This window comes from Dioscorea cayenensis, chromosome 17 (genome assembly GCF_009730915.1).
Source record: "Dioscorea cayenensis subsp. rotundata cultivar TDr96_F1 chromosome 17, TDr96_F1_v2_PseudoChromosome.rev07_lg8_w22 25.fasta, whole genome shotgun sequence".
In the NCBI taxonomy this organism is placed as follows: Eukaryota; Viridiplantae; Streptophyta; class Magnoliopsida; order Dioscoreales; family Dioscoreaceae; genus Dioscorea; species Dioscorea cayenensis.
The window spans coordinates 11,297,521-11,323,567 of record NC_052487.1 but is presented as its reverse complement, the minus strand read 5'-3'; the positions used below and the strand labels follow the sequence as shown (position 1 = coordinate 11,323,567).

Here is a 26,047-nt window from a genome sequence, read left to right as displayed (position 1 = left end):
GCTAGATTGGGGAGGGTTGAGAGGGTGAGTCGAGAGGTAGCGGAGCATCCCCTTTATCCTCCAGTATGATCTATCCTACCTCCACGTTCCAAGAGTTCTTTGCGGCCATAGTAGAGTGAATGGGCTAAGGGATGACCTTCCATTAGGGCTTAGTTGCGAGTGCAACAGAGTGAAACATTGAAGTGATTTTATCATCTAGGGCTTAATTGTGGCTAAGGATCTTTCACCTGGACCAAAGGGTTAGGTCTATACATAGGAATAGGGTTTATCACTTGGAATCCCTAGAGCTCATTGCAATTCTATGCGAGTGTGAGGTTGAGAGGCTATTCAATCTCTCCTTGGAACATGTATTGAGTTAGGCATGGTTGACCTTAGATTTGGGATCATGTAATTAAGGATTTCCATGACTCATTGTTGCATCAATTAGGAAGTATAATAGAGGGTTCTTGCACTTGAAACGATTGTCCTAGGCGGATTAATATCTGTGTACCCCATCTTTATCGATTGCCTTACCTTCTCCTTTACTTGTGCCTTCTATTTTGTTGTTTTTATTTTCATTATTTCATATTTTGTCACATTTATCACTATTTATCTTCCACATTAGTTAAGAAACAACTCAAGTGTCTTTATTCCCTACTCTCTGTGGATACGATACGCACTCATCTGGGATTATTACTTCGACACCCGCGCACTTGCGGTTTACACACATAGACGGATGTGTCACCGCCAAAAACTTAACACACCCTTTGTATGTGAGCCGCAAGTGCACATATTTCACAAAGTAAAAATACCATGGTGGGTAGGTTGTCGAATCAACAGAAAATAGTGATTAGAAACGCAAAGATTGCTATTTAACTAATGTGAAGATGAATCAATAGTGGTGCGAACAAAATCGATATGAAAAGAACAAAAGAAAATAAGAAAGAGAGTCGCAATAAAATGACAAGAAAGGTAATCGATAGAAAGTGGGGTACTCGGACATTGCTCCCCCTAGGACTATTGTTCAAAGTGCAATACCAATCATTATACCTCCTAACTAATGTCTAATGAGTCATGGAAATCCTTAAACACACAATCCCAAAAATGAAGCTCAACCGTGACTAACCCTACACTATATCCCAGTGGAGAAATCTCTCAGTCTCAACACCTCACACTCTACTAGGTTACTTTAGGCTTTAGGGATTCCAAGTGATAATCCCTATTCCCTAATATAGATCTAACCCTTTGGTCCAGGCGGAGTTCGTCTCTTAACACTTCACTCTATTGTGACCACAAAGAACTCTTTGAATGTGGAGGTAGGGTAAATCATATCAGAGGAAAAAGGGGATACTCTGCTACCTCTCCACTCACCCTCTCAACCCTCTCTAATCTAGCATTGTCTAAACCTCATGGTGTGTCACTTATCCACAAGGATTACCAAGATAGATTCTAAACCCTAGTGTCTTTCTAAAGGAAAATCAACACAACAAGCATTCAAGATTGGAACTCAATTAAAAACATCAATTAAAGAAAGCATAATAAAAGGTCAAAGAAACAATATCATCCTAAGATTTACAAGTCCAAACACCCACTAAGGGTTTAGCTCTCCATGGAGAAAAATACAATCAGCAATGAAGTCAAAAGTAAGGAGATGCAATCCATGAATAAAACCCATTTGGTAATCATGTTAATGGTCTTGTGGAGTAGCCTCAGCCTCTTTAAAGGTTCCCTCATCAAGCCTAGAGCACACCTCCCTGAATCGATGCCGATGAAAGCACCCCCAAAAACTATCTTCTAACAGAACATGGTATTGAAGGCCATAGGATCACTCCAAAAATGCGAAGTGTTCTTTCCTTATGTTGAGCATTACTTTTAGCAGGTTTAAGCGCTAATACATGTGTATTTGTGCTCTTTTGCTCATGTTGTGTTGTGTAGCTAAGTATTGAGAAAAGAAGCCAAAAGTAGATCATAAACGCATTATTTGGTGGAATTTTAGAAGTAATTTAAGATGCGATTCAGCCGATTTTTCAGATCTTCTTGTCCCCTTTTCTCCAACTTTCATCTACCTTTTGAGAGGTCATCGGCTAGGGTATAGAGAGGCTTTTGGCACATCTTTGGATTGGTTCTAAGGATTCAACACCGTGCTCCACTTGGAGGAAGATTATTGGGGGAGCTCTCGTCGGCAATGATCCGGCGAAGTGTGGCCTATTCCGGATAAGGGGACCTTTGGAGAAGACTTAGCTACTCCACCAGACCATTGACATGACTACCGAGGGGGTTTTCTAATGGAACACTTGTTTTTACTTTCGATTTCATTGTTGATTGTATTGTGCTCCATGGAGAGCTAAACCCCCTAGTGGGTACTTTGATTTTGTAAACCCTAGGATGTTATTGTTTCATTGATCTTTTATTATGCTTTCCTTAATTGATGTTTCAATTGAGTTCCAATCTTAAATGCTTGTTGAATGATTTCTCCCTTAGAGTGACACTAGGGTTGAGAGTCCATATTGGTAACCGTTATTATAGATGAGTGACACACTAGGAGTGTTAGACATTGCTTGATTGGAGAGGGTTGAGAGAGTGAGTTGAGAGGTAGCGGAGCGTCCCCTTTGCCCTCTGGTGTGATTTATCCTACCTTCATTTCCTTGAGTTCTTTACGGTCACAATAGAGTGAAGTTCTAGAGGATGAACTCCGCTGGGGCGTAGTTGCGCAAGCAACAGAGTGAAGCGTTGAAGTGACTCTAGTGTCTGCGGCTTAAATGCGACTAAGGGCCTTTCGCCTGGACCAAAATATTAGGTCTATAAATAGGAAGAGGGTTTATCACTTGGATTCCCTAGAACTTCATGTAACTTTACACAGTGTGAGGTGTTGAGAGTGAGTGATTTTTCCTCTTTGACATAGTGTAAAGTTACTCACGGTTGACCTTAGATATGGGAAAGTGTGCTTAAGGATTTCCACGACTAATTGAGCATTGATTAGGAAGTATAGTAGTTGGTCTTGCACTTGAAACATTAATCCTAGGGGGAGCATTGTCCGAGTACCCCACTTCTATCGATTGCCTTACCTATCACTTACTTGCGCCTCTCATTCTTGTTTCTTTTATCTTTGTTCACATTACATTTTATAGACACTATCATTGTTCACTTTCAAGTGGTTAAGTAGAAATTTAAGTATTTTTACTCCCTAATCCATATGGATATGATACCCCAGTCACCTGGGATTTATTACCTAACAAACCCGTGCACTTGCTGGTCACACACAAGTGGCGTTATCAAGTTTTTCCTGCAGTTGAAGGGGAGTTGGCTTTTAGAGATACTTTACACTTTGCTATTTTAGCTATTTATAATTCATTCTATTTCACACTTTCTTATTCTTCCATCATTCTCATTTGTTTTCTTTTGTCATGTCTTACTTCTTCTAGCAAGGAGCTTAAATGATGATTGATTTGCTCATTGCTCTATATTCTCAAGTTAAAGCTCTGAGTAAAAAAGTTGATAGAATTGTTACTTCACAACAACAGAGCAATCCATGTTACAACACATATCATTCAATGGAAGTGGGCTACCCAAACCAATTATGGAATAATGATTGACAACATTGGGAAGCACCACAAGGTGAATGTCAAAAGGGTGAGCTACTTAGAGAGGATGCGCTTTAGTTGCAAAAAGTATTAGCTAATTTTATTGAAACGACCAATGTCCGTGTCCAAAATATTGAGACCACATTTAGATGCCATGAAGCCTCCTTTAAAAACTTTGAGTATCGATTAGGAGGGATACTTGACACACTCTCTAAGGAACATCAAATATTTGAGAAAGAAACTCAAGTGCCTTATGAAAATGATGCGGTAGTGAATGACAATGAAGAAGTTGGGCAAATTAAGCACATTGATGCAGATAATTAAAAGAAAGAAGTTGAATACTATTTTGAGATTTTGGAATATGTGAATGAAGATTGTGCTTGTGAGCGAGAAAATTTTCAAGGGGATATGCTAATGTTATATTCTTTTCAAGCTGAAAATGCACAAGAAGAAGCAAACCCTAAGGTAATGGAATAAGCATCTCTCTTTGGGATTGATCAACTCATAAATTACAAGAAAGAGATTTTGGGTTTGGAGTAAGATGTGGGTAGGAGATTGAAGCCATCCAATGACCCACCTGTACTATGCTTGGACAATTCCTAACCCAAATTGTTTCCTTGGAGGCCAAAGGTAAGATGGTTGGATTCTCCAACAAATATTCCGCCCTGGCAAGTAGATTTGTGGTTTAAAGGAAGTAGCTATGCAATGTCTGCTCAGGAGGAACACACTCTTTTCAAGCCCCCATAAGGTAAGGAAGAGGTACGTTAAGCTAAGTGATGTAAAACAAGTGCTTCTTGTGAGGCAACGCAAGTTTTAAATGTTTTTCTAGTTTTTAGTTAGTATTTGCATGAATAAGGCTTAGAGTGTTAGTGTGTAGATCTTTTAGATGCTTTTGATGTGCTTTTCTTGTGGATCATTTGGTGTTACCATGTGCTTAAATGTATATGGCAAAGTTGCTGATCATTTCTGTGAGTTTGTTATGTTTTCCCTGGTATATTTTGCATGATAGAGCAGGCTTCAAGAATTTTTTCTAGAGCCTCCAGTTTTCTAAGTCATCAAAAGAAAACCACATAGCGGTTTGGAATTTCCACACGGCCATGGGTCTCTACTGTGAGCTCTTCAAGAGAGAACATAGGGGCGTGGACTCGCCCCTTTGTGAATGACCTTGTGATGGTCACACGCCCGTGGGTAATTTCCGCACAGACGTGTGTCTTCCTGCAGAGACTTAGAAATTTTTTTCGAGAAGACACAGGGGCATGGACTTGCCCCTGTGGATGATCCTGAGCTATACACACGCGTGGGTAATTTTCTCACGCCGTGTAGATCTCTGTAGAAGAGCTCTCTTCCATCCTGAGAATTCACAGGGGCATGTGGGTGCCCCTGTGAGCTGGCCCTGTAAAGGTCCACGCCAGTGTGGAATTCCTGCACGGGCGTGTGAAATACTTAGAGAGTTTTCTCAGTTAGATAGAGAAACTATAGGGGCGTGAGTCTGCCCCTGTGGGTCAGCCACATGGGCGTGGGTAATTTTTGCACACCCTTGTGATTGCGTTCAGAAGCTTAGAGTGTTTTCCTGAGAGAACAAAGGGGCGTGCGTCTACCCTTGTGGGTCTCTCTTGTGGAGGCACACTAGCGTGGGTAATTTCCACACGCCCGTGTGGATGTAAAGAACTCAAAAAGGCTGTGTTTTCTCTTTACAAATTTATTTTGCCTTTTCATCTTTTCAATCCCAAACATTCTAAGAACGCATTTTTGCACTCTACCGACCTCTCATCATCATTTTAGAGGGTTGTTACTTGAGTTTACCGGCCATTTTCTATTCTTTCATTCTCATTTTGTCGGTAACCTTCTTTTTCTTTTTTCTTCACCCAATCTTCATTTATTTTGCATCATCAGCATCATCTTCACCAGCAGTGGCAACTAATGCACCAGCAATTGACACCGACACTTGAGGCATCTTTACCTTCTTTGTTCTTATTTTCCGTATTTTATTTTTGCATTTTATTTTGGACTTATATACTCAGAAAGGATCTTCCTTTTGAGTTTATCTTTTATTTTTATCTCGAGTTGTATTTCATTGCTCTATCTTTTATAAGCTCGAGTCATTTGTGTTTTTTGAGCTTCACTGAACCCCCTTATGTGCGCGTGTAGATGGTCTTGTCAGTATGGGAATTGAGAACTAGACATGGACACTTTCAAGTTGTTTTACACTTGGCCGTGTGTGCTTCATGACCCGTTGGAACTTCACTCCCAAGGACTTAGCTCCATTAAACGCACCACTAGGAGTCAAGGGAGAATTGTTTCAATTGCGTACTCCCACATGTGTTTTTAAATTGTATTACTTTTATTGTGCTTGCATGCGTATATTGAGGGCAATGTACATCTTAAGTGTGGGAGGAGTTCACATTGCACATGTCCTTTGTACAAATTTTGATTAACATACATGCTCACGTAGCCAATGGAGGTTCACCTTAGTTGCAATGATTATATTCTTGAGTTTAGGAGAATTTTAACATTGAATTTTTTTCATGTTCTAGTTTGTTCTTGAATTTCTAGGAATTTTTGCCCGATTGACACTTATTGCACCACTCGCTCATGAAACTCGATGTTTAAGTGACTAATTAGTTTTGTTTATTGTGTTATTTTCCTTAAAAAATTTGGATAAAGAAAAGAAAAAAAATAGATATATTGTTTAGTTGTGCATTTTTTAGTGGAAAGATCTACATTGCCAACAGTATGAAGCTACTCTCATAAGTCAGATACTAGTTATGCCGTAATGAGAGAAAGAGCTATCTCATGGGATGAGTGAAAGCTACCACCTCGGTAGAAAGAGCTACCACCTCGAAAGTGTGAAAGCCACTTTAGCGGCTGCTTCGGAAAGGGCTACCTTAGAGGATGTGTGAAGCTACTACCATCTTTTAGTTTTGTTACATTTTGTAGTTAAATAAGTCCCTTATGCTTGGAACATTGAGGAGTTTACTTTGGGTTTACTTGAGTGTGTTTACATACACATACACGATCTCGGGTTAGTTGTCCTTTTTTATTCAAGTTTTTAGCTAGAGCATTGATTTTTCGTATTTATTGTTGAAATTTCCCTTACTTGTAGAATGCTCTCTTTGCATGCTTTGGTGAACCTAAGGCTGAGCATTTTCAATATTTCCTTCTTTTATGCTTCAATGTGTTATTTTTGCTTGAGGACAAGCAAAAGCTTAAGTGAGGGGGAGTTTGATAAGTGCTTGTCTGATAAGAATGCGAAGTGTTCTTTCCTTATGTTGACCATTATTTTTAGCAGGTTTAAGGGTTAATACACGTGTATTTGTGTTCTTTTGCGCATGTAGGGTTATGAAGCTAAGTATTGAGAAAAAAAGCCAAAAGTAGATCGTAAATGAATTATTTAGTGGAATCTTGGAAGGAACAAACGTGAAAACACAATTGGGACTCCAATATACGTGAATGTGTGTCAACCTCCATGAATTCAAGTCACTACAATGAGGTGGAGGTGCACAAAGGCAGTCACATTTGCGTATCCTGACTTGTGCAATGATAGCAAGATCTTCACCAATGAAGCTTTTCATTGAAGAAGACGTGCGATCTACAGCATAAATGTGTGCCTCTTTATGTCGCCTCGATTAAAAGTGTAGAATTAGGATGTTTTGGCAGAGTACTGTAGTAGGTACTGTAGCAAAACACTATAGCAAGTACTGTAGCAGTTATTGTTCGTAGCCGGCCAAAAACAGGATTTTCAGAGAATCCACATGGGCGTATGGAAATTCCCCACGGCCGTGTGGAAATTCAACAAGTATGTGGGAAAAATCCACATAGGCGTCTGGATTCCCGATTCCAGCCCAATTTAAGACGCGATTCATCACGATTTTTAGGATCTTCTTATCCCCTTTTCTCCAACTTTCATCCATCTTTAGAGAGGCCGTCGGCTAGGGTTTAGAGAGGCTTTTGACACATCTTTGCAGTGGTTCTAAGTATTCAACACCGCGCTCCACTTTGAGGAAGGTTATTGGGGAAGCTTTCGTTGGCACCGATCCGGCGAGGTGTGCCCTAGGCCAGACAAGGGGACCTTTGTAGAAGACTTGGCTACTCCACAAGACCATCGATATGAATACCGAAGGGGTTTTCTTATGCAACACTTATTTTTAATTTTGATTTCATTGTTGATTGTATTGTGCTCCATGGAGAGCTAAACCCCCTAGTGGGTACTTCGATTTTGTAAACACTAGGATGTTATTTTTTTCATTAATCTTTAATTATGCTTTCCTTATTTGATGTTTCAATTGAGTTCCAATCTTGAATGCTTGTTGAATGATTTCTCCCTTAGAGTGACACTAGGGTAGAGAGTCCATCTTGGTAACCATTGTAGATGAGTGACACACTACGAGGGTTAGACATTGCTTGATTGGAGAGGGTTAAGAGGGTGAGTCAAGAGGTAGCGGAACACCCCTTTTCCCCTCCGGTGTGATTTATCCTACCTCCATTTTGCTTGAGTTCTTTATTGTCACAATCGAGTAAAGTTCTAGAGGATGAACTCCGTTGGGGTTAATTGTATGAGGAACAGAGTGAAGCATTGAAGTGACTCTAGTCTCTGGGGCTTAAATGTGACTAGGAGCCTTTTGCCTGTACCAAAGTGTTAGGTCTAGACATAAGAAGACGGTTTATCACTTGTATTCATTAGAACTCCATGAAACTTTACACAGTCTGAGGTGTTGAGATTGCATGATTTCTCCACTAGGACATAGTGTAGAGTTAGTCATGGTTGACCTTAGATTTAGGACCGTGTGCTTAAGAATTTCCAAGACTCATTGATCATTGATTAGGAAGTATAATAGTTGGTCTTGCACTTGAAACGTTAATTCAAGAGGGAGCATTGTTCGAGTACCTCACTTCTATCGATTTCCTTAACTCTCACTTACTTGTGCCTCTCATTCTTGTTTCTTTTATCTTTGTTCACATTACATTTTATCGACACTATCATTGTTCACTTTCACATGGTTAAGTAGCATTTTAAATATTTTTACTCCCTACTCACTATGGATATGATACCCCACTTATCTGGGATTTATTACTCCACAAACACATGCGCTTGCGGGTCACACGCAAGGGACATTGTTAGAAAGCTCCCCCAATAGATCTCTTGTGAAGGAAATCAATGTCGAATGTCATATAGACTCTCCAAACTCCTAGCAAAAATTTCCCAAAACCCTAGCCGCACTCTCTCCAAAAGATAGGCAAAAGATTTGAACAAGATCCCCAAAATAAACTCTCAAATGAGATGGAATCTCTGGAGTATGGGTTTGGACTTCTAGTGTGACCGAGGCTCCTTGGCCTTCGCTATGGCCCCGTTGTTGTCACAAAAGGGGTTTACTGGATCTTGGATGCTTGGGACAACTCCTAATCTAGTAAGGAACCTCTTAAGCCAAACTGCCCCCTTACCAGCATCCGATGTAGCTATATACTCAGACTCTATGGTAGAGTCAGTAACGGTGTCTTGTTTTGTGCTCTTCCAGCTTACAGCACCTCAATTGAAGCAAACCACATAACCGGATTGCGATTTACTATCATCGACATTGGTTTGAAATGCAGCATCAGTGTAACCCATTACAATGAGCTCCTTCTCACCACCGGACACTAAGAAACAATCTTTAGTCCTTTACAATTACTTAAGAATACTCTTGATAGTAGAACAATGGTGTTCCTCTGGATCCTGTTGGATTTTGCTAGTTATGCCTAGTGCATGTGTGACATCCAGCCTAGTACATAGCATGGCATATATGATTGATCCTATAGCAGATGCATAAGTGATCTTACTCATGTGTTTCCTTTGTTCTTCAGTATGAGGACAATCCCTTTTACTTAGAACAACCACCTGAGACATGGGTAAAAATCTTTTCTTGTAGTTAGACATACTGAACTATTTCGGTATCGTATGTATGTACTTTTCTTGACTTACTCCCAAAAGCAGTTGTGATCTATCCCTATAGATCTTTATACCAAGTATAATCTTAGCTTCACCTAAGTCCTTCATTGAGAAACACTTCCCTAACCATTGCTTTAAATTTAACAATCTCAGGATGTCGTTTCCAATAAGCAAGATGTCATCGACATATAACACAAGAAAAATGACTATGATCGCACTAACCTTCTTATACACACAAGGCTCATCCTCATTATTGAGAAAGCCAAAACCCTCTGATTGCTACATCAAAATGGAGGTTCCAACTATGGGATACTTGCTTTAGTCCATAAGTGGACCTCAATAGCTTGCACACCTTGTTAGGGTTCTTCTGATCGACAAATCCCTTAGGCTGTGTCATGTACAAATCCTCACAGAGGTTTCCATTATGGAAAGTCATTTTGACATACATTTGCCATGTCTCATAATACTAATGGATTTGAGCATGACTACTGGTGAAAAGGTTTAATCATAGTTAATACTATGAGTCTGTCTGAAAGCTTTTGCCATTAGTCTACCTTTGAAGGTGTTATCAGCCTTACGCTTGAAAATCTATTTGCAATCAATGATCTTAGCACCTTTGATGGATCAATCAAAGTCCATACTTGGTTATCATACATCGATTACATTTTGGATTTCATAGCACCAAGCCATTTATCCGAATTAGATCTTTTAATTACCTCTCTGTAGTTGATGGGATCATCCTGGTACAATAGCTCTAAACTTTGATTGTCATTAATCATAAAACCATATTTCTCATGCTCTTGATGAATCCTACCAGACTTTCTTGGTTGTTATCTAATGGGTTTAGGTTCCACAACTCTTTGTGAATCCGTTTCTATTTCCAAACTATCCTCTACAGGAATCTGTGGTACCTGAACCTCCTCAACTTGTAATCCTCTCCCACTGTTCTTCTTGATAAGTGATTGCTTCCCTGTAAGTGTACGGGATCTCCAAGTAAGACCCTGTTAGTGACACAGGGGTCGTATTCCACGGGGCCAAGAAGTACTATTACTCACTCTTCAACTATTATCTAGCCTACAATTCTTAGTAAGAATAACAAATAAAACAAAACAAACTAACCTAAGATAATCCTATGGCCGGGTAACTAGCACACAGATCTAAACAAACAAGGAAGTATCAAGCACGAGAAGGGAGTGTTTGGACAAAGAATCCTCCTAGGGTTGTCATTAAGGTCAAAACTAGGATGGTTTAAAGATACATTGATGATAGTTAAGACCTAGAGACTTCGTGAGTATATTAGCTCCAATCTCTAGGTAACTAATCCTTGATCCCATACGAATACCAATAGGAATATTTTCCGGATCAACACACCTATGATCGCATTAAGTTCAAGGAAATCCCTAATAGGACTAAACCTACTCTTCTTCGGCTTAAACCTAGCAATGGAGGGCTACCAACACCCTATCTCTCGGCGTGTCGGCACAAGTATCCCCTTTCAAACTTTCCTAGATCTAGTACGTGTGAGTAGGTCACATCTACATATACAACTCATAATAGATTTACAGATTTCTCCATAAATGTAATTCTAAGCATCAAAGCATGAAAGATTGAATCTCAAACAACCATCAAACTAAATGAAGAAAAACATCTCAAGTTCTTACACAAGAATACACCCTAGGGTTCATCCAAATCCAAACACAACAATAAATTAATCCCTCATGATAAGGGACACTTATACAACATATAAGGAAGACAAAAACATAAAAGAAGTAATGAAAACTCCCTCTAGGTCGTGATCCCCTTGAGTTGATGAAGCTTCACAAGTTTGTCGATAATGGTCTAGATCTTCACTCCAACTCCTTCTACTTTTCTCCTCTCCCTCTTGTTGATGATGTCTGCTCGTTTCCCACAAGAATCTCCACCGAAAAATGGCCGAAAGGCTCCAAAGAAGTGTGGTGGTAGCGACTCAAACGACCAAGGAAAAATCCCCTCTTTCTGCCCTAGAACTCGGTATTTATACTCTCCAAAGCATATGGCCGTACAAGGGCCATATGAGCGCCGTATAACCATAAAAAACCCTAGATTTGAGCTTCATACGAGTTCCATACAGGGTCCATACAGGGTGCATACGGCCTTCATACTGGGTAGTATGGGGGCCGCATGAAATTCTTGGCAGACAGCTTCAAACCGTCCTGCTGCTACAGTGTTACTACTATAACTCAGCTATAGTACTTCTGGACTGTTTTCTTCTCTTTTCGCCTAAATGATATCATCGTGTTCTCCATGGCTTCCTTGTGCCCTACAAAGCAAATAGTACACGATTAAGCGCAAAACAGGCATCAAACCTCACAAAATACATGCAAAGTGCATAAGATACACATGGGAAAATACCTACATTTAGACACTTATCAAGTATCCCCCACACTTAAGCGTTGCTTGTCTCCAAGCAAACAACTCATGAAAAACAAAGAGACTGATAAGTTGCTAAACGCATTACCTCCGGCTCAAGCAAGTATAAGAATCTAAAAGCAATGGACAATGACAAATAGATGTTGAGTTATAGTCAATAAGCATAATAAAAATATACCCCATCTCACCCCTAATATGTCTGTGCCGTGTAAGTGAATCTTTTATCTTATTTGCCCTGATCTGGTCTAGCCTAAGGACTTCAATCAGTGCAGCTCTAGATGCTAATCACTCCACATACAAAGAATACAAAGTCTTAAACTACTAAGTGCTACTTCAATGGCCAAGTAAGATACTTCTAATTCTATAGCTCGAAACTAAATCCTCTTTCTTCTCAAACCTTTGGTAGGTACTCAAGGAGATCACTAGGGTTTTTATTTTCATTTCATCATTAATTTCTTTTTATTTTTATTTTACTTTATTTTCGAATCCAACTAACATAGACTGCACTAAAATCATTTTGAAATCTTTCTGGAAGGTGCACATGCTGGTTAGGCACAAGAGCCACCCAACTACTGGATTATAGCCTACATAGAAACATTTATAATTAAGTAGCAGAGGAATACTTATATAGACTCATATTTTTTTTCACACACTCACCCTAGATCACATCTTCAGAGTACACTACATGCCACAAAACTAGGATTAGCTCAACAAGACTTAGAAGTTCTTAAGAAAACATCAAAAGATAGAACTTAGTGTTTTAAGGCCAAGTATTCAAAGTAGTGTGTTAAGCATACAAGAGAGTTAGAATAGTCACATTTGCTATTCCCAGGGCATCGACAAAAAATTCAGTGCACAAAAAAATACTAGGGGTGAAATAGGATTCAATAAAGCATAAAAAACAAGTAACTCACATCAATCAATAATCTAAGCTTAAAGAATCTTACAAGAATGAACAAAACCATCATAGGTAACACAAGCATGTAAACAACGGTGCTAATATATGAAATACACCCATCCCCACACTTAGTGTTGGAGATTGCCCTCAATTTACACTAATCATGATAAGCATGCTAGATGTAGCAATGAAAATAATAGAGGAAGGTGAAAACGAACTTCCCAGGTTCATCTTGAGCTCGTCATGAGGTATGACCCGACCAAAGGTGTGGTGAGCAGCACATGTCGGATCTGACCTCCATTCTAAGCTTGGAAAGCTCACGAAATTCCCTTAATGCCTTGTGAGGCAGAAAGGGGACTTCATCAATCCACAAAAATTTACAAAGAAGAGATTGGGAGTAATCATGCAAAAACTAAAATAAAACACAACAAGAACACAAAAAAATAAAAAATAGAAAATAAAGTCAAAACAATAAAATGAAGTGTCAATGATAGTATTTGTCCTTAGAGTTAGGTTTCACATCACAAAATGACATCTTGCTCTATGGTATTCTCTTCCAAAAATGTGGTCACCCGTATGTTCTAAACATAACTCCATGGTTGCTGTCAATTTCTCCATCCCCATTATTCCTACAAACCATGAAAAACCTAATCAACCAAAGAGGAATTCAATATGATTCAAAATGTAGTGTAAGAGATGAAGAAACAATGAAAAATATGGTGTATGGTGGCCATATGGGTGTATGGGGGCCGTATGGGTACTGTTCACTTCAAAAGAACCTCCCCAAAAATATGAAAATAGAAAAATGTTTTACATAAATTGAGAGAGACTTCATCCATAACAATCACACCACAAAAACCAAGCCAAATACTTGATAAAATCCAAACATAAACTCCAAGAATGCAAGGAACATAAAGAAGATAAAACTAGGGCATCAAAGAGCTTACCGACGAAATCTTGAGAAAACTTGCGTTAAACTTGAGAAAAACCACTAGATCGAAGTCTCCAATGGATGAGGAGAACATTTAGGAGAAGAAATGAGAGGATTTGGCCCAGAAATAGGTGAGAAAGAAGAGAAAAAATCGGTGGAAAAAGATAGAAAACAAGAGAATGGAAGAAAGAGAAAAGAGAGAAGAGAGAGAAGAGAGAGGAGGATTAAATGGGCAAGAACCGGGCCATGCGGCCCAATATGGCTGTATGGGGGCCGTATGACCCGAAAGGGCCTTCAGGTATTCTGGCTGGTGTCCTTGATGGCCCCGTATGGGGGCCGTATGGGGGGCCGTCTGGGACAAAGCCGAGCCACTGGTTCGGCTCTGTGTTGGTCCCAAACGGTCTCCATACGGTCTATGGATGGTCGTATGACTTTTGCATGCTCTCTAATCTCTGAAATCCAGCTCCAAATGATGTAATAATGATATGGCAAGCTCAAAAACTTCTCCAAAAATGAATGAAATGAATAAAACCATGATCAAGCGCATGAAATGACACCAAAACATGAGTTTCTCAAGAAGTTGCACAAATAAACCACAATAAAATCGATGACAACAATGTGCAAAGTGTGTGAGCATGAACTTATTCAAAAACAAACAAAAGCCTAAGAAATACGAAAATAGAAATGAACTAAGACATAGAATACAAAAAATGGAAGGAAAACACTCTGAAAGTTTGGGTTGCCTCAAAACAAGCGCTTGTTTAACGTCATGAGCCTGACGTACCTCTTTCTTAGCTAAGGAGGTTTGAAAATGGTGTGTTTATCCCAGCTAGAAGTCGCATAAGAACTACCAGGAAATACGAAACATACCTTCCTGGATGGTGTCAAATTGAAGGCGAAGCATGAGTTACCTTTTGGCCTCCATGGAAAGAGCTTGGGCGGGGAATTGTGTAACTTAAACTTGGGCGGATCCTTAGATGGTTTGAACCTCCTCCCACTTCTTCTTTGGTCCTGACTAGAATTCCTTTGAGTACCCCACCACAAAGTTGCTTGGGCCTCCAAGGACAAAGCTTTGGTCGAGAGTTATTTAAGCTCAGCATGGATGGGTCATTCGACATCCTTAACCTCTTACCCACATTTTCTTCTTTAACTCTTGGAAAGTTACCTTGGATCATCCCAATGAGTTTCTTGGGCTTCCAAAGGAACAAGTTTTGTCGAGAACTTGTCAAGCTTTGCATAGGTGGATCAATTCGTGGCTTTAACATCCTATCCACAATTTGTTTCTCAGCCATGGTATGATGAACTTCAAGTGCCCATAAGGTTTGCTTTGGCCGCCAAGGAGAAAGTTTTGGTTGGGAATTGTCTAAGCCTCGCATCGGTGAGTTGAAGGATAACTTTGGTTTCCTCCCCACGTCTTCAAATACAATTCCGGAAAATTTGTCTCTGTACTTAAAAATCAGTGATTGCTTGATGGAATGGACGATATTGAGGCAAGTAGTGTCTTCAAATGTGGTAGATGGAGTTTCTTCAACTTTCTCAAATGCTTCCATGGCCATGATCTTATCCTCCCCCTTTTCTTCTTCAATTTAACCTTGAGGAGTAACATCTAGTATTTCCTCAAAAGGTATTGGTTCTACATCAATTTCTTCTTAAACCTCCAACACCTCAATGCCAACTTCCACCTCAATTTCACCTTTGTTCTCTTCCTTTCTAATGCCATTCCAATATATGTCTTCAATAGTTCATGGCAACTCGGTCGATATATTGGAATACTCTCCCATCTTGTTTTCCCACTTTGAAGAGATTGTTGGGCATTAAAAATTGTGGCATTCAAGGCTTCAAGTTCAGCATCCGCATTCATAATGAATCTTGCAAACACATCTTGTGTATTGAAACCCCATTGATTAAGTTGCTTACTATGGTCGATTGGAGCTTGGTAATGGCACGGTTCTTGAATGGAGGGCTCATGTAGCAATCGTTGGTGAGGGCATTCCCACTGTTGAGTATGATGTTGTGTTGAAGAACTTTGGTGCCCTCCCCAATGTGGATTGTAACCTTGGCTTTCTTTCATGGCAAGAAAATTTTCCATCTTTTTATGAAGTGCAAACAATTTGGCGGCCAACAATTTTTCTTTAAAATCCATGGCCCTATGTCAACAAACAAAACTAAAATCAATAAACTAACAAAGAAAACAATAAAGAAGGAAAATAAATAATTATGGACAAAAGGGGTAAAAGAAACATAGAAAGACAAATATTTACCAAAAGAAAGAAGAATAGCTAGAGCAATAGACTACAACCTTTCTTAATATTCTTGAGTGGTCCCTAGCAACGGCGCCAAAAACTTGATTGCTTCTCCGCAAGTGTACGGGATCACCATGTAATACCTTGTGAGTGACACAGGGCTCATATTCCACGGGGCCAAGGAAGTACTATTACTCACTCTTCAACTATTATCTAGCCTACAATCCTTAGTAAGAAGAACAAATAAAACAAAATAAACTAACCTAAGCTAATCCTATGGCCGGGTAACTAGCACACGGATGTAAACTAACAAGGGAGTATGAAGCCTGAGAAGGGAGTGTTTGGACAAAGAATTCTCCTAGAGTTGTCATGAAGGCCCAAAGTAGGATGGTAAATTAGCCCCAATCTCTCGGTAACTAACCCCTGATCCCATACGAATGCCAATTGGAATCTCTTCCGGATCAACACACCTACGATCATATTAAGTTAAAGGAAATCCCTAATAGGAGTAAACCTATTCTTCTTCAGCTTAAACCTAGTAGTCGAGGGCTACCAACAGCCGATCTCTCGGTGTGTCGGCAAAAGTATCCCCTTTCAAACTCTCCTAGATCTAGTACGCATGACTAGGTCACATCTACGCATACAACTCATAATAGAATTACGGATTTCTCCATAAATGTAATTCAAAGCATCAAAGCATGAAAGATTGAATCTCAAACAACCATCAAATAAAATGATGAAGAACATCTCAAGTTCTTATACAAGAATACACCCTAGGGTTCATCCAAATCCAAACAAAACAATAAATTAATTCCTCTTGATAAGGGACACTTATACAACATATAAGGAAGACAAAAACATAAAAGAAGTAATTAAAACCCCTCTAGGTCATGATCCCCTTGAATGGATGAAGCTTCACAAGTTTGTCGATAATGACCTAGATCTTCACTTCAACTCCTTCTCCTTTGTTCCTCTCCCTCTTGCTGATGATGTGTGCTCGTTTCCCCAAAGAATCTCTGCCGAAAGATGGCCAAAAGGCAACAAAGAGGTATGGTGGCAGCGCCTCGAACAGGCAAGGAAAAGTCCCCTCTTTCTGCCTTAGAACTCGGTATTTATACTCTCCAAAGCATACGGGCCGTATAGGGGCCATATAAGCACCATATAACTCTAAAAAAAACCAAGATTTGCGATTCATACGGAGTGGATACGGGATGCATACAGGGTCTGTACGGGGTGCATACAGCCTCCATACTAGGTAGTATGGGGGCCGCATGAAATTATGGGCAGACAGCTTCAAACCGTCCCACTGCTACAGTGTCGCTACAGTACTTAGCTACATAAACTCTGCTTCTGTGACTCCACTACAGTACTTTGGGAATGTTTTCTTCCATTTTCTCCTAAATAATATACTCGTGTTTTCCATGGCTTCCTTGTGCCCTAAAAAGCAAATAGTACATGATTAAGCGCAAAACAGACATCAAACCTCACAAAATACATGCAAAGTGCATAAGATACACATAGGAAAATACCTACATTTAGACACTTATCAATAAGAAACTCCTTCTCTAAGAAATCAACATTTTGAGTAATAAACACTTTGTTCTCATTAGGGTTGCAGAAATAGTATCCCTTAGTTTCCTTGGGATACCCCACAAATAGGCATTTATTGGACTTAGATGCAAGCTTGTCCGATGTTAACCTTTTAACATGTTACTCGCAACTCTAAATTCGTAGAAAAGTTATATTAGGCTTGCACTCAGTCCATATCTCATATTGTGTCTTTTTAACTACTTTGTTGAAGTTCTATTTAGTAGGAATGTAGCATTCTCAAGGGTATATCCCCAAAAGGATATTGGAAGACCAGCTTGAATCATCATTGATCAAACCATATCCAATAAAATGCGATTTCTTCTTTTTGATACACCATTCCACTGAGGTGTTCCCGGAGGAGTAAGTTCTAAAACTATTCCACACTCTCTAAAATATTGATCAAACTCTTGGCTCTATCTCTTTTGTAGCAACCCTTGCTCTATTCGATACTCTTAGGTCAACTTCTCCTTTAGTCAAACGTCTCCTATTTCTGTGTCCCTACACATTTGAATAAATGTGAGAACCACATCCGGTACCCAATACCCATGATATAGAAATTGAGAGATTGACTTCTATCATAAAGATACCTGACGTAGAGGGCTTGCCTCTCTTCTTTATCTCTTCCAAGTAAAGTGGACAGTTTCTCTTCCAATGACCAGCTTCATTGTAGTGAAAACACATACCCTCCTGCTAAGGTTCGGGCTTGGGTTTCTTAGCCTCCTTGCCTTTGGAATAAGGTCCAACTTCCTCCTTTGGCTTGGACTTGGCTTTATCCTTCCACTTTCCTCCTTTTCCCTTATCCATTGATACCATAAGTACTGGGATGGATTTCTTGATAATCTGCTTGGTATTTTTAAGCATCCCATGCAGTTCGACAAGTTTTTTATCCATACAATGCATGTTATAGTGCATCACAAACTGATCATAAGATTCTGGCAAGGGCCCTACGATAAGGTCCACCCCAAGTTCCTTTCGGATCGGTGCATCAAGTTTCTCGAGCCTATCAATATACCCCTTTCATCTTGATTATATGGGCACTTACGAAAATACCCTGAGCCATCCTAAAGGAGGTCAACACTTTTGTGGTTATGAACCATTCACGCCTGGCTTATTCATGGAACATTTCCTTAAGATGCTTCATAATATCATAAGCCACCATATCCATGAACTACTTTTACAATTCTGGACTTATGGTGACCAGCATAAGGCAGGTAACATCATTAGAGTCATACTTTGACATGTCGAATACCTCTGTAACTGCATCCGTAGTGTTCCTTGCCAGTGCTTCAAGCAATAGTTTCTCAATGGATTCCAATTTTTGTTCTTGCCTAAGAACAATTCTCAGGTTTCGAGACTAATCAAGGAAATTAGTTCCATTGAGCTTGTCCTTCTCCATGATAGATCACAACAAAAAATTTTGAGGATTTACATTATTGGTTGTCATTATGATCTACACAGAATTAAAAGAAAGATTCATTTATGAGGTCTTTAAAAAATTTTCCATAATTACCCGTTAATATATCAATGTAAATAATTCGTTGCTAGTGATTTATTGAGTGCCTGATAAGTGCTTGTGTATTAGTAATATGAAGTATTCTTTTCTTACGATGAGCATTATCTTTATCAGATTTTAGTGCTAATATATGTGTATTCATGTTACTTTTGTGCATGTAGGGTTGTAGAGCCAAATATTGAGGTAGGAAGCCAAAGTAGATTGCGATTTCACTTAGTTGATGAAATCTTGGAGTGATCAAACGTGAAGACACAAGTTGTGCTTTAAGATACGTGAATGTGTGCCAACCTCCATGTGCTCAAGCAATGACATGGTTTGGAGGGGCACAAAGGTAATCACATTTGCGTATTCTGACTTTTGTAATGCTAGCAAGATCTTCATCAATGTTATCCCTTATTAAAGAAGAGACGCAATCTACAGCATAGACGTGTGCCCGTTTATATTGCCTTGATGAAAAGTGTGGATTCGGGAGTGGTTTCGCAGAGTGCTGTAGCTGGTACTGTAGGAAATCACTGTAACAGTTACTGTTTGCAGGCCACAGAAAATCAAATTCCTGCAAATTTACACACGCGTGTGGATTCCCGATTCCAGCCCATATAAAGCCGAGACTTGTACCGATTTAGAAATCAATCTTTCCGTTCTTTCTCTATCTTTACCCCAACTTTGGAGAGATGATAAGTGTTTGTGTAGTAAGAATATGAAGTATTTTTTTTCTTACGATGAGCATTTTTTTATCATATTTTATCACTAATGCATGTGATTTGTGTTCTTTTAAGCATATAAGGTTGTGGAGCCAAATAGAGAAGAAAGAAGCCAAAGTAGATTATGAATCTATTATGTTGATGGAATCTTGAAGTGGACACATGAGAATGATAGCAAAGCAATTACATTGCTTGGAATGTGTGCCAACCTCCATGCGCTCAAGCAATTACATGGTTTGGAGGGGCACAAAGCCAGTCACATTTGCGTATTCTGACTTGTGAAATTATAGCAAGATCTTCATCAATATGGCATTTTATTGAAGAAGTGATGCGATCTATGGCATAAATGTGTGCCCGTTTATGTTTGCTCGATGAAAAGTGTGGATATGGGAGTATTTTGGCCGAGTACTATAGTAGATTGATGTAGAAAATCACTGTAGTAATTTACTATATTACTATAGAATTTACTGTTCATAGCCGGCAGAAAATCAAATTTCCATAAATCCACACGGGCGTGTGGAAATTTCACATGCCCGTGTGGATGCCCTTTCTAAAGCCGCAACTTGTACCGATTTAGGGATCCATATTTCATCCTTCTCCCCATCTTTTTTCCAACTTTTGGAAGGCCAACGGCTAGGGTTTAGAGAGGCTTTGGCAAGGGTTTTGGAGCGGTTCTATGACTTTGACACCGTGTTTCTCTTGGAAGATAGTTATTAGGGGAGCTTTTATCGGCACCGATCTAGCGAGGTGTGCCCTAGGCTTGACAAGAGGACCTTTGGAGAGGACAAGGCTACTCCACAAGACTATTGACTTGAATACCGAGCGGGTTTTCTTATGGATTACATGTTTTTACTTTCGATTTCAGTATTGATTGTATCTTGCTCCATGGAGAGCTAAACCCCCTAGTGGGTACTTGGACTTGTAAACCCTAGGATGTTATTGTTTCATTGACCTTTAATTATGTTTTCCTTAATTAATGTTTTAAATTGAGTTCCAATCTTGAATGCTTGTTGAATAATTTCTCCCTTAGAATGACACCAGGGTTGAGAGTCCATCTTGGTAGCTTTTGTGGATGAGTGACACACTATGAGGGTTAGACATTGCTAAATTAGAGAGGGTTGAGAGGGTGAGTCGAGAGGTAGTGGAGCATCCCCTTTCCCCTACGGTGTGATTTATCCTACCTCCATGTTCCTAGAGTTCTTTGCGGTCACAATAGAGTGAAGTGCTAAGAGAGGAAGTCTGCTGAAGCCTAGTTGCACGAGCAATACAGTGAAGCATTGAAGTAATCCTTAGTATCTGGAGCTTAATTGTGACTAGGGGTCTTTCGCCTGGACTAAAGGGTTATATCTACATATAGGAATAGGGTTTATCACTTGGAATCCCTATAGCTTCTTGCAACTATACACAGTGTGAGGTGTTGAGACTGAGCAATTTCTCCACCGGGTCATAATGTACAGTTAGTCACCGTTGACCTTAGGTTAGGGACCGTGTATTTTAGGATTTTCACACCTCATTAAGCATCAGTTAAGAGAGATAATAGTTGGTCTTGCACTTAAATCAATAACCCAAGGGGCATTTTTGTGACACTTTGCACGTTGCTATTTAGCTATTCATCGTTTATTGTATTTTACCTTTTCCTATTCTATCATCATTCTAATTTGTTTTTTTTATAGCAGCTCCATGTTATGACCCGAGGGAACCCTTCGACATTGGTTGAAGGTGATCTTGAACTTGAACCAACACTTTGTTGACGGGGTAAAGAATCTATACAAGAACAGAATCATTCAGCTGAAATAGATGGTGAAGGATCTAAAAAATATGGCTGAACAAGAAGGCCAATGAAGAACTCTTTTAGATTTTGTTAGACCTACTATTTATGGGACACAATCGAGCATTGTGAGGCCACCAGGAGAAATGTAGAATTTTGAGTTGAAGCTGCCCTTTATTCAGATGGTTCAATAGTCTGCACAATTTAATCAGTTCGCTGATGAAGACTCGAATAATCAAATTGAGAACTTCCTTGAAGTGTGGAACATGTTGAAGATCAATGGGGTTTCTGATGATGTAATTTGATTGAGGGCTTTCCCATTCTCTTTGAAAGAAGGGCCAAATAGTGGCTTCATTCATTGCCAAGAGCTTCCATCACAACATGGAATGAAATGGTCAAAGCTTTCCTTGTAAGGTACTTCCCTCCGTGAAAATTGGCAAAGCTTCGTAATGAGATATCTTTATTTGTTCATATGGAACTTGAAACTTTGTTTGAGACTTAGGAACGATTCGAAGACCTTTTGTGCAAGAGTCCACAACATGGGTTCCCTGAGTGAATGATCATTAATACATTTTATAACAAGTTGAGCTCAAGCACCAAACAACTTCTAGATGCCACCACAGGAGGCACAATGGGAAATTAGACTCCCAGAAAAGCAACGCAATTGATTAAAGAAATGGGTTTGAATAGCTACAAATAGAATGCAAGAGAAAGGAAGAAAGTGGTCGAACTCCATGAAATTGATGTGGTTAAATCCTAGGTAGCCCAAGTTACTTCAGCCCAAACTGAACAAGTAGGCTTTGTGGGTAATTCGGGAAGAGGACAAGGTAATTCTTATAGCAACACCTACAACCAAGGATGGAGAAACCACCCCAACTTTTCTTGGAATAACCAAGGGCAACAAAAAGCCATGGTACCACCGGGTTTCCAACAACAACAACAACAAGCCCTGAACATGGAGAATCAAGTTTGAGGCTTCGAGACCCGAATGACCGACTTAGAGAAAGCTTTGACATGATTCATCCAATCATCAGATACAAGGTTCCAATCGGTCAAAGCTATACTTCACAACCACACCGCATCATTACACAATCTAGAAAACCAAGTGGGTCAAATTGCAAAGTCATTGTCGGAGAGGCCACAAGGAAGCTTGCCCAGTAACACCAAAACCAATTCGAGAGAACATGTGAAGACAATCACTTGGAGAAGCGGTCGTGAGGTTGAAGGTAGGTTTCCAACTGAGAAGACCAATGTTGAAGCACCCAAGGTCGTGTAGGTAGAGGAGAGAGTAAACAAAGAGAAGGAGGTGGCACCCCCATCTTACAAGCTAAGAATTCCGTATCCTTCAAGGTTGAAGAACGATCAAAATGATGAGCAATACAAGAAGTTCTTAGGTCTATTCAAGCAATTGCACATTAACATTCCTTTTATTGAGGCGTTGTCCCAAATGCCTCGGTATGTAAAGGTTTTGAATGATTTTTTGACCAATAAGAGAAAGTCGGAGGAGAGTGCATCGGTGATCTTAGATGCCTCTTGTTTGGCGATTTTGCAAAAGAATATGCCGAACAAAAAGAAAGACCCCAGAAGCTTCATCATCCCGTGCAACATTGGTAATTTTGGTGAAGAGATGGCATTGGCGGATTCAGGTGTTAGTATCAACGTCATCCCATACTCTATCTTTCAGAAGCTAGGCTTGGGAGAGCCTAGGCCTACTCGGATGACACTTTAATTTGTGGACCGAACGGTGAGTCATCTGAGGGGCATCATTGAAGACGTGCTTATTAAGGTTGGCAAGTATATATTTCCTGTAGACTTTGTAGTGTTGGATGTCGACGAGGATGTAGATTTTCCTTTGATACTTGGGAGGCCATTCTTGCGCACTTCCAAGGAACTTATTGCAATAGACGGTGGGGAGTTGACACTGAGCGTTGTCGACTACAAGTTGACATACCACCTTGACGAAGCCATGTGACATTCTCTCGACTTTGGTGATACTCTTTATTTTCTTGACACTACCGATGAACTAATTGATGAATATGTGCAGTAAATGATGAATCCAAATCTGTATGAGGGGTTGCTAGACCAAGGAATGGAGGATGAAGAAGTCTTAATGCTTGGTCTAGAGGAGAAGGTACAACCTACCAAGGGGATCATGAAGAAGATGCTCCAGAAGATGAAGCATGCAAGGAGACGTCACAAGAAATGCCCCAAGGCAAATGTGGATGACTAAGAACAGAGTAAGGGTGGCGAACCCTTATGCGGTAACAAATCCGATAACTCCCCCTTTACCTTCAAAAGACTATGTTCATCATGCTTTCAGGTCATGGGTAAGAGGGAAACCCTCATCTATGAGCCCCAATGTTGTAAGGCAAGGTATGTCAAGCTAAGTGATTTTAAACAAGAGCTTCTTGGGAGGCAACCGAAGTATTTACTGTTTTTCAAGGTTTTCGTTAGTGTTTGCATGAATAAGAGCTTAAATGTTTGGTGTTTTCATGTGCTTAATTGTGTTTTGGTAAAGTTTCTTGGTCATTTGAGCATGTTTTTCATGTTTCTCTGGTTACTTTTGTATAATATAGACAGGCTTTGAGTACTTGTAAATGTTTAGAGAAAACACACGGCCGTGCGGAAATTCCACACGGGCGTGTGTTTGCGTTCAGAGCTTATCTAGAGAGGACACATGGGCGTACATTTACCCCTGTGAACGAACTTATGACGGATACACGCCCGTGTGAAATTTCCACACTGGCGTGTGTTTTTTTGCAGAGGTTTGGAGAGATATCCCAAGAAGACACAGGGGCGTGTGTCTACCCTTGTGTTTGATCCTATGAACTACACACGGGCGTGGATAATTGCCACACACCTATGTTAATTCTTGCAGAGAATTTTCCTCTATCCCGAGAAAACACAGGGGTATGTGAATGCCGCTGTGAGTACCCCTGTGAAGATCTACACGCCCATGTAGAATTTCCACAGGGGCTTGTGGCACACTTAGAATTTTTCTCGGTTGGACAGAGAAGCCACAGGGGCGTGTTGATGCCCCTGTAGGTCGGGCACCTGGGCATGGAGAATTTCTACACACCCATGTGGTTACATTCAGAGGTTCAGTGTGTATGCCCCTATGAAGCTCTCCTGTGGAGTCACACGGGCATGGGCAATTTCCACATGCCCGTGTGGATGTACAGAACAGAAAGATGTGCGGGTTTTCTATAAAATCTCTTGGTATTTCTTCACCTTCACACTACAAATGGCTCAGAGAACACACCCACTCATTCTCTTGACCGTACACCGTCGATTTAGAAAAGTTTACTCGAGTTTTCTGGCCGATTTTCAAGGTTTTTATCTTCATCTTGTCGGTAAACTTTCTTTCTTTCTTTCTTTTCTTCGCCATTACTTGATTTTATTTGATTTAAACGGTGAATGTTGTTTCATTTCTATTATTAAATGGTCTATGCATATTTAGAAAGAGCTTAGAAATAGTTTTAAGGTGTATTTTTGGATTTTTATCATGTGGCTGTGCGGTTTTCACGCCCCTTGGATCCACACTGGTGTGTGGAATTCCCACACCACCATGTGAATTTCTGCAGGATTAATGTTGTGAGCTAATTTCATCAATTTCTATTTAATTCTTGCAGATATGGCACCCATGACAAAGATTGCAGATGGCAAATGTCCTAGAGAGCACTCCCCTAAGACAGAGCACATGGAGTTCTCCATTCCTGAGCACCATGCTCTGTTTGACTGATTGTGGAAGCTCAGGTTCGGTCAGACGTGATTCCCATACATGAGCGCCCCCAGGGAGGTTCAGTCAGCAGGGGACATGGCAGATGAGGTTGAAGAATTGTTGTATGTGGGTAGCTGGAGGTGCTTATTGTCGATTAGAGACCCTGCTATTAGCACGTTGACGCTCGAGGTGTTAGCATCATTCAAGTTCGACTGCTCATATTCCAGTTTTGACAACATAGGTGCTATATAGTTAAGAGCTCTAGGACAGTATCACAGCATGAGTGTGACTCAATTTTCAATCAGACTGGTCCTTTATGATGAGGAATTCATAGACTCAGAGGATTATGAGTAGCTGTCTATGGATTACCAGGCACTTTGACGCCACAGCGCGCATACAGAGCACTATCTGGACAGGGGCAGTATGAGCCCGTGGTATCTAAGGCCACATATCTCTCCTGGCCAAGTTATAGATACCTTTACACCATTTAGAGCAGGTCAGTTAACAGTCATGGCGATAACACCGGTGTGCTTAGTCGACAGGAGTTGCTTCACTAATAAGTGCTTGTGTGATTAGAATACGAAGTGTTCTTTCCTTGTGTCAAGCATTACTTTTCTCGGGTTTTAACGCTAATGTGTGTGTATTTATGTTACTTTCATGCAGGTAGGGTTGTGAGGCCAAATATGAAAGTAAGAAGCCAATGTGGGTCGTAAATGCACCAATTTGGAGGAAATCTTGCTGACGTTCAAACGCGAAGACATAGGTCAGATTCGAGATGCGGGAATGCGTG

At 40.1% G+C, this 26,047-nt stretch overlaps 1 non-coding gene across 1 annotated transcript; it reads right to left on the bottom strand.

Moving 5' to 3' along the window:
• Window positions 1-21,975: 21,975 nt before the first annotated feature.
• Window positions 21,976-22,082, bottom strand: LOC120281515. Its single transcript, XR_005542654.1, has one exon. It is a non-coding gene; the product is annotated as a small nucleolar RNA R71 (small nucleolar RNA).
• Between the last annotated feature and the right edge of the window lie 3,965 nt (window positions 22,083-26,047).